General features: G+C 35.2%; 1 long non-coding RNA gene across 1 annotated transcript in view; it reads left to right on the plus strand.

The window, feature by feature from the left end:
* Nucleotides 1-5,549, plus strand: part of LOC103884293 — a 49,469-nt gene extending 43,920 nt beyond the window's left edge. The window contains exon 3 of the long non-coding RNA XR_004182824.1: nucleotides 3,033-5,549. This is a non-coding gene — a long non-coding RNA (uncharacterized LOC103884293). The remainder of the gene's footprint in view (nucleotides 1-3,032) is intronic.
* The last annotated feature ends 667 nt before the right edge of the window (nucleotides 5,550-6,216 follow it).

Consider the following 6,216-nt stretch of genomic DNA (forward strand, 5'->3'; position numbering starts at 1 on the left):
ACAAAAGGAAAATAGTGCAACAAAATAAACACAAGCCAAAAAAAAAGCATAGAATAACTTCAGTCTGACATAGTAGAAATAAAAAGTAAAAATTTTTTTTTGGTAAACTTTTCTAAAAATGCCTCATGACAATATAGTTCAATTAGATTATATAATTTCTTATCTGAATAATAATTTGGACCATTTAATTGATAGACATGTCTAAACTTGGGAAGTAATTAATTTTGCTATTAGAGTTTTTTAGATATTGAGGAAAAGAGATTTTTAAATCTTTGAATTTGTACAAAAATACATTATTCCAGCTGTCAGATAATTTCACCCCAAAATTGGTGAGCTCCAGGCTACTATTATAGAACCCGCATTGTCACATCCTCTGAAGCATTTCGTTCATGCCCTAATCAGTATTTATAACCTTGCTGTGTGACAAAATTTGAAGTGATCATACTATTATATTACGTGAAACCTGTCCCAGAGCTCAAACTTAAGACAAGGCACAATAAAAAAATATAATATGTGAGAATTAGTCTATTCAAAAAAGACATGCAAAAGAGACACTTGGGGACACATGAGATAAAGGGAGAATTATAAAGCATGCAGACTTTAGATATCTGCCATGAGAAACCTGTCTGCCTGCCCCAAATTTTTCAAAGACTTTCAAATCCTACCGCTCTTGTTCAGATACATAACCTACAACCAATTTTATTTTGAATCTGAGCCCCTCATATTACCTTCCCACACCCAACCCAACCTCTTCCTCCAGTGGTTTACACTGTCTCTGTAGATGGCAACCAAGCCTCCAATAGCTCAGGACCAAAATTTTAGAACCATCCATGAGCCTCTCCCTCTCTCGTACTTCACATTTCTTTTAACCCTTTGCAAATTCTTTTGGCTCTACCTTAAAAACAGATCAACATATATGCAGAACCTAAACACTCTTCATGATTTCCCTCCTACCACCCTGGTCTGAGACACCACCATGAGTTATTGGGAACTAGGGGTGGAGGGGTAGCCTCTCAGCTAGTCTCATTTCTTTCCCTTTGGCCCTAAACTCTCCTTTCTCCATGTCCCCTACTTCAGACTGTACTCAACACAGTGGTCAAAATGATTGTGTGATAGCCTCAGTCAGATATATCACTCCACGACAGAAACAGCCAATGGCTCCCCAACCTAGTCTGAGCGAAAATCAGTCTTAAAGATGAGCTGTGAGATTTGAACTCCACCCTCCAGACCTGCAGTGTCACTATCTCGAGGAAACCATTTCTTTGTTTGTTGCTATCACTTATTCTACTCCAGGCACATTGATCACTTGTATGCCACTCATCATTCTTTCTTTCTGGAATGTTTCCCCAATATCCGTGTGTGTCGCTGCCTCTGCCACTTCTAGCCTTTGCTTGGGTGTCACTGTCTTCTTGATTTATCCTCTGACCACTGAGTTAACATTTTAGCCCTGCTTCTAACCTAGTCCTCCCAACCCTCATTCTTGATTCATTTTTTTTTTTCTATCTTAAGCATTCCGTTAAACATAAACATTGATTTCATATTTTTCACAAAGATTCCAGGTAATGTTTAGTAGGAATTATTGCTAAAAATCAATCCTTTGGGCAAATAACCTCTTTCTTCCTCTTCAACTCTTATTCTTTGACAAAGTGTTTACATACTGTATAATTTACTTGTTACTTGGTTTTTATACCTCCTTTTTCTAGAACATAAGGTTCATGAGAGGATTATTTTTGCTTCTTTTATTAGCTTCCACATGGTGAGCATTTAGAGGTGTACTTGCAACCTAATATTGCTCAATAAATAAGTAGTTGAATATACTTTGGAGTTTACTCTTTTAATGAATAATAATGGTTTTCATTTATCCCTTTCCTTTAGTATTTATTAGGCTTATAGATGCCAGGTTTTATAGAATGAAAGGGAAATGTAAAGGATTTCTATAGATCACAACATGTCTTTCTTCCTTCTCTATCCCCAAACCCCATGATAAGAGGATTTTAACTATTCAGGTTCATTTTTGTAGTTTATATACTTAACATGGCCCTTGGCTAATGGGGCTTCTAATAAATATTTTGATATGGATGAATGAGTCATAAATATAATTTCTGTAAAATGAATAGCTTGGCTTAGAAGTGTTCCTCAATCTGGGTGCTATTGTCATTTTAGGGCACATTCTGGGTTACACACTAGATGCCAGTAGTACTCATCACAGCCCTTCAATAGTGACAACCAAAAATGTCTTTAGGTACTGCCAAATGTATCCTGGGGGCAAAATCACTCCAGGTAGGAACTTCTGCTCTAGAAGATTCTAACATTTTATAAAATGAAGCTATGAACTTCTCATCTACTACCCTAATAGATGATCCAGGCTTCTTCTTCTCTCTCCTGCTTTCTAGATTTCAACCACCAAAGATTTGCTGTCATCTGCATGGCAGAATAAAAAGATGAAATATCAGTGAGTTGATCTATGTTGCTCTGATTCAAAGTTAATGATACAGTCTTAATGTTTCTGTGCTTGTTCCTGTTTTATCATCTCTGCTGTCAACTCACTATTAAAGATTTTGTTTTCTTATTATATGTGCAAAGGTAATATATAAACTACCAAAACAATGACGTGAATAGGTTTGCAGTTTGAAATATTGAACCGTTTTATGTATGCAAAAGCCAGTGAAAACAAACACTTAGCTTTTTCTGACATTATCTGGTTCTCAAGAGACTCTTGACAAACAGGGAATTGCTAAGAAAACATAGCAAGAGTATCAAATATTTGGTGTTTATATCGTATCTTCAAATTGGTGAAATAAAATTTAGTACAATGCCTCTGTCAGGACATGTTATATCCATTGAATAAAATATTGCATATAGATTAAAAAAAAAAACTCTTTTCATCAACTACTATGTTTTTTCTTTTACAATGTTCCAAACAATTAGCAAAAACACTGAAACTACTTCATCAGTGAAGTTCAGGCTCTGGAGAACATCAATCAAGTGACTCTGCCAACAATTCAATGTAGTGTTTCTCTATTATTTCACAGGGAAATTGGAATGTTGCTGAAACACTTTAGCTAAGTACATTCTGGCAATGGAAAGCATAGCGCAACTCTCAAGTCAATCATCAATGTGATTGTCATCAAAAGCAGGAAGATTTCTACCCTCATGCCCCTCTTTACCTTATTTCTGTGTCTCTACACCCATACCATAAGCAGTTAAATCCCTGGTCAAAATTATAAAATAAATCAACTCGGGGGTTGACTATTGCTGTTTTCATTTGTAATTTGGCCTCTACATCCATCAGGATAGATGAGAAACTCCGACAAACTTAGAAGTTTGAAACAACAAAAGCTTATTTATCTCATGCTAAACGTCTTGAGTCAGCAGGAGAGTTTGACTTGGAGACCTAAAGTGACGGGATCCTCACTATTTGGAACATTGGCAAAAGGAAGAGAGCATGCTAAATTATTGGTTAATACTTAATGGCTCACATTTCACTGGCCAAATCATATCACATAATTGTGTTTCACTTAAAGAGGAGTAAGGTAGAGTAATCCTGCCGTGTGCCTACCCATAGGGAGAGAATCAGAAACAAGGGAAATAGTAACAATGGCCACCTCAGGCCTCCTTTATTTTTCAGAAATGTTCTGCTTTATTATTATTACTCTGGTCATTTAAATTGCTCATATGTGATTTTTTTTTCTACTACCAAATTCCCTATAACGATAGAAGAAAAACGCAACTGATTGTATAATTTCAACAGAGGAAGAACTTTGCTTGTTCCTACCACAGATATGTTTTAGTCATCTTTGTATCCTCAATACTGAGGACAATATCTAAAATGAAATTTGGAGGCACTCCATAATACTTGTTAAAAAATGAAGAGTTTTTTTTTTAAGTAGTGAATTAACACGATCTCTGAACTCTGATACAAAAACAATGATGAAATAATTACTTTCAACTCAAACAGAAAGTGAAAAGTACACAGAGTAAAAAGAATATGCCAGTGTTGGAAATGGGTTTATGACATGGGTAAGAATCCACACCAAGGCCATGAATCACTCAGCAAGGCTAGTTTACTTTCTGCAGAAAGGGTAGAGCTCGCCAACAGTCTCACCATGGGAGCATGCCGAACAAAGGAGACAGGGACATTTATAACTTTCATAACCTGATGGAATTGCCCTATGGCTGTGTTCCATTACCATTGGTTGGAATGGGACCTCACATTCTAAGCTTGACCCAATTGGTTGACAGCTTGGAACTTTCCTAAATAGGCAAAGGAGAAAGAGGACAAAGAAAAGAGGAAGCTAGGCATAAGAGGGCCAGGAGGGTTTCCAAATAAGGAATGGCATGCACTATGGTCAGGGGTTTGCTTAGTCCTGTCCAGGCATGCTGGGGCAAGTTAGAGCAGCTGCATTAGAACATATAGATGTAGATATACATAGAGCAAGGAAATGACAAGCTCTTTATGGTTTCAAGAAACTTTGAAGAAGAAATTCTCTATTCCCCACAGTCAGGTAACTTTCTATTGTTATTGATTTTATCCTAATCATATTGAAATTTTGATGTTTCCATAATCCTGCTCCCAGACTTTTTCTGTTAGTATACATGCTCACCCCAGGTAATAAGGTCGGATCATGAGAGCAGAAAAAAAATTTACATTTTGTTTTTCTACTATAATGAAGCCAACATCTTAATCAGGACTCATCACACAATAGACAATAAATTGAATAAATTTCCACCATTAAGGCTGAAGATATTCTCCATAAGATTATAATTCCCAATTCTTACATCCAGTCCAAATCTGTCTCTTAATCTTCAACTGTGTGTGTGTGAGTGTGTATATATACATATACCTATTCTTTATATACTGTGTGTGAGTGTGTATATATACATATACCTATTCTTTATATACTCTGGACATCTTAAACTACACAAGTCCAAACTGATGCATTAACTCTACTTCCTTCCAAACCTGATCTTCTAGCCCACTATTCTATAAAAAACACTAACAGTTACCTAAATCAGAAATTCGAGTATTGTTTTTGACTGTTTCCTCACTCTTACAAACCATAGCCAACCAGTCAGTAAGTATGGTCAAATCTACCTCTCCCCTATCTTTTAAATATTACTTTCTTTTCTCCAGGTTCCTTGACAATGACCTACAGTAAGCCACCATTACCTCTTATGGAATTAATGGAACATTCTTTTGACTTTCCTCTAGACCCTCTGTAATTTTCTCTCCAAGTGATACATGCAAATCGATTCTACCATTTTCCTGTTTAAAGTCATACAATAGGATACTTTTGCCTCTAGTAAAAAATATCTAACACAAAATACATTTTTGTTTAATATTTTTAGATAATAATTTTTTTTTGTTTCCTTTTTAGCCTTACCTCTGAACATCAGCAGATATAACACCAGATCAAAACATTGGTATTTAACAGTGGGGATTATATAAATCTTTGATAGTTTGAGTGATATTAAAAAAAGAACTTTTAGCAAACACACACACACACACACATTCACACACATACATATATGTATTTCTAAAATCACTTTACTTCTCCCTAAAGGAAAAAAAAAAAAAAAAAAAAAAAAAAAAAAAAAAACTGGACTAGGTGGATATCTGAAAATCCACAGGAAAAAAAAAAAAACAAAAAAACTCATGGATTCCATCTCCTTAGCTGAGTGTGTCACTGATGTTCTTAGATGTTAGATATGGAGCTTGGATATTAGTCCATGTCTAAAATACTATGAATTTTATAGAACACTCTTTGAGACACAAGGAATATATTATTATTTCCACATTGCAAATGGGGAAAATGAATTTTCAGTGAATTAATTGATTTGCCAAAGGTCAGTCAATTATTTTGTGGCAGAGCAGAGATGAGTCTTCAGTTTTCTCACTCTTTCTTCTACTCCAGTGTTTTTCTGGGATATATGAAAGTGGGGGTAGGGACTACCCGATCTCTGCGTCCTAGAAGATTAAATCTAGATCTAAAGGAAAAGGAGAATTAAGTAGACTAAAATGAAAATCATGGTGATAATTTGACTTCAAAGGATGCCTTGCTTTTTCTGTACCATATCATTTCCGCTAATAAAATATAGTTTCAGTGTTTATAGTAACCTAGAATGTTAGTAATACACTTGCAAAACAAATGGTGAATACTTAAATAAGTAAGATTGTAAGATAAAATAAACGTGATTATAATACTGCCATTTATT

This window comes from Papio anubis, chromosome 3, assembly GCF_008728515.1.
Source record: "Papio anubis isolate 15944 chromosome 3, Panubis1.0, whole genome shotgun sequence".
NCBI classification, from domain to species: Eukaryota; Metazoa; Chordata; class Mammalia; order Primates; family Cercopithecidae; genus Papio; species Papio anubis.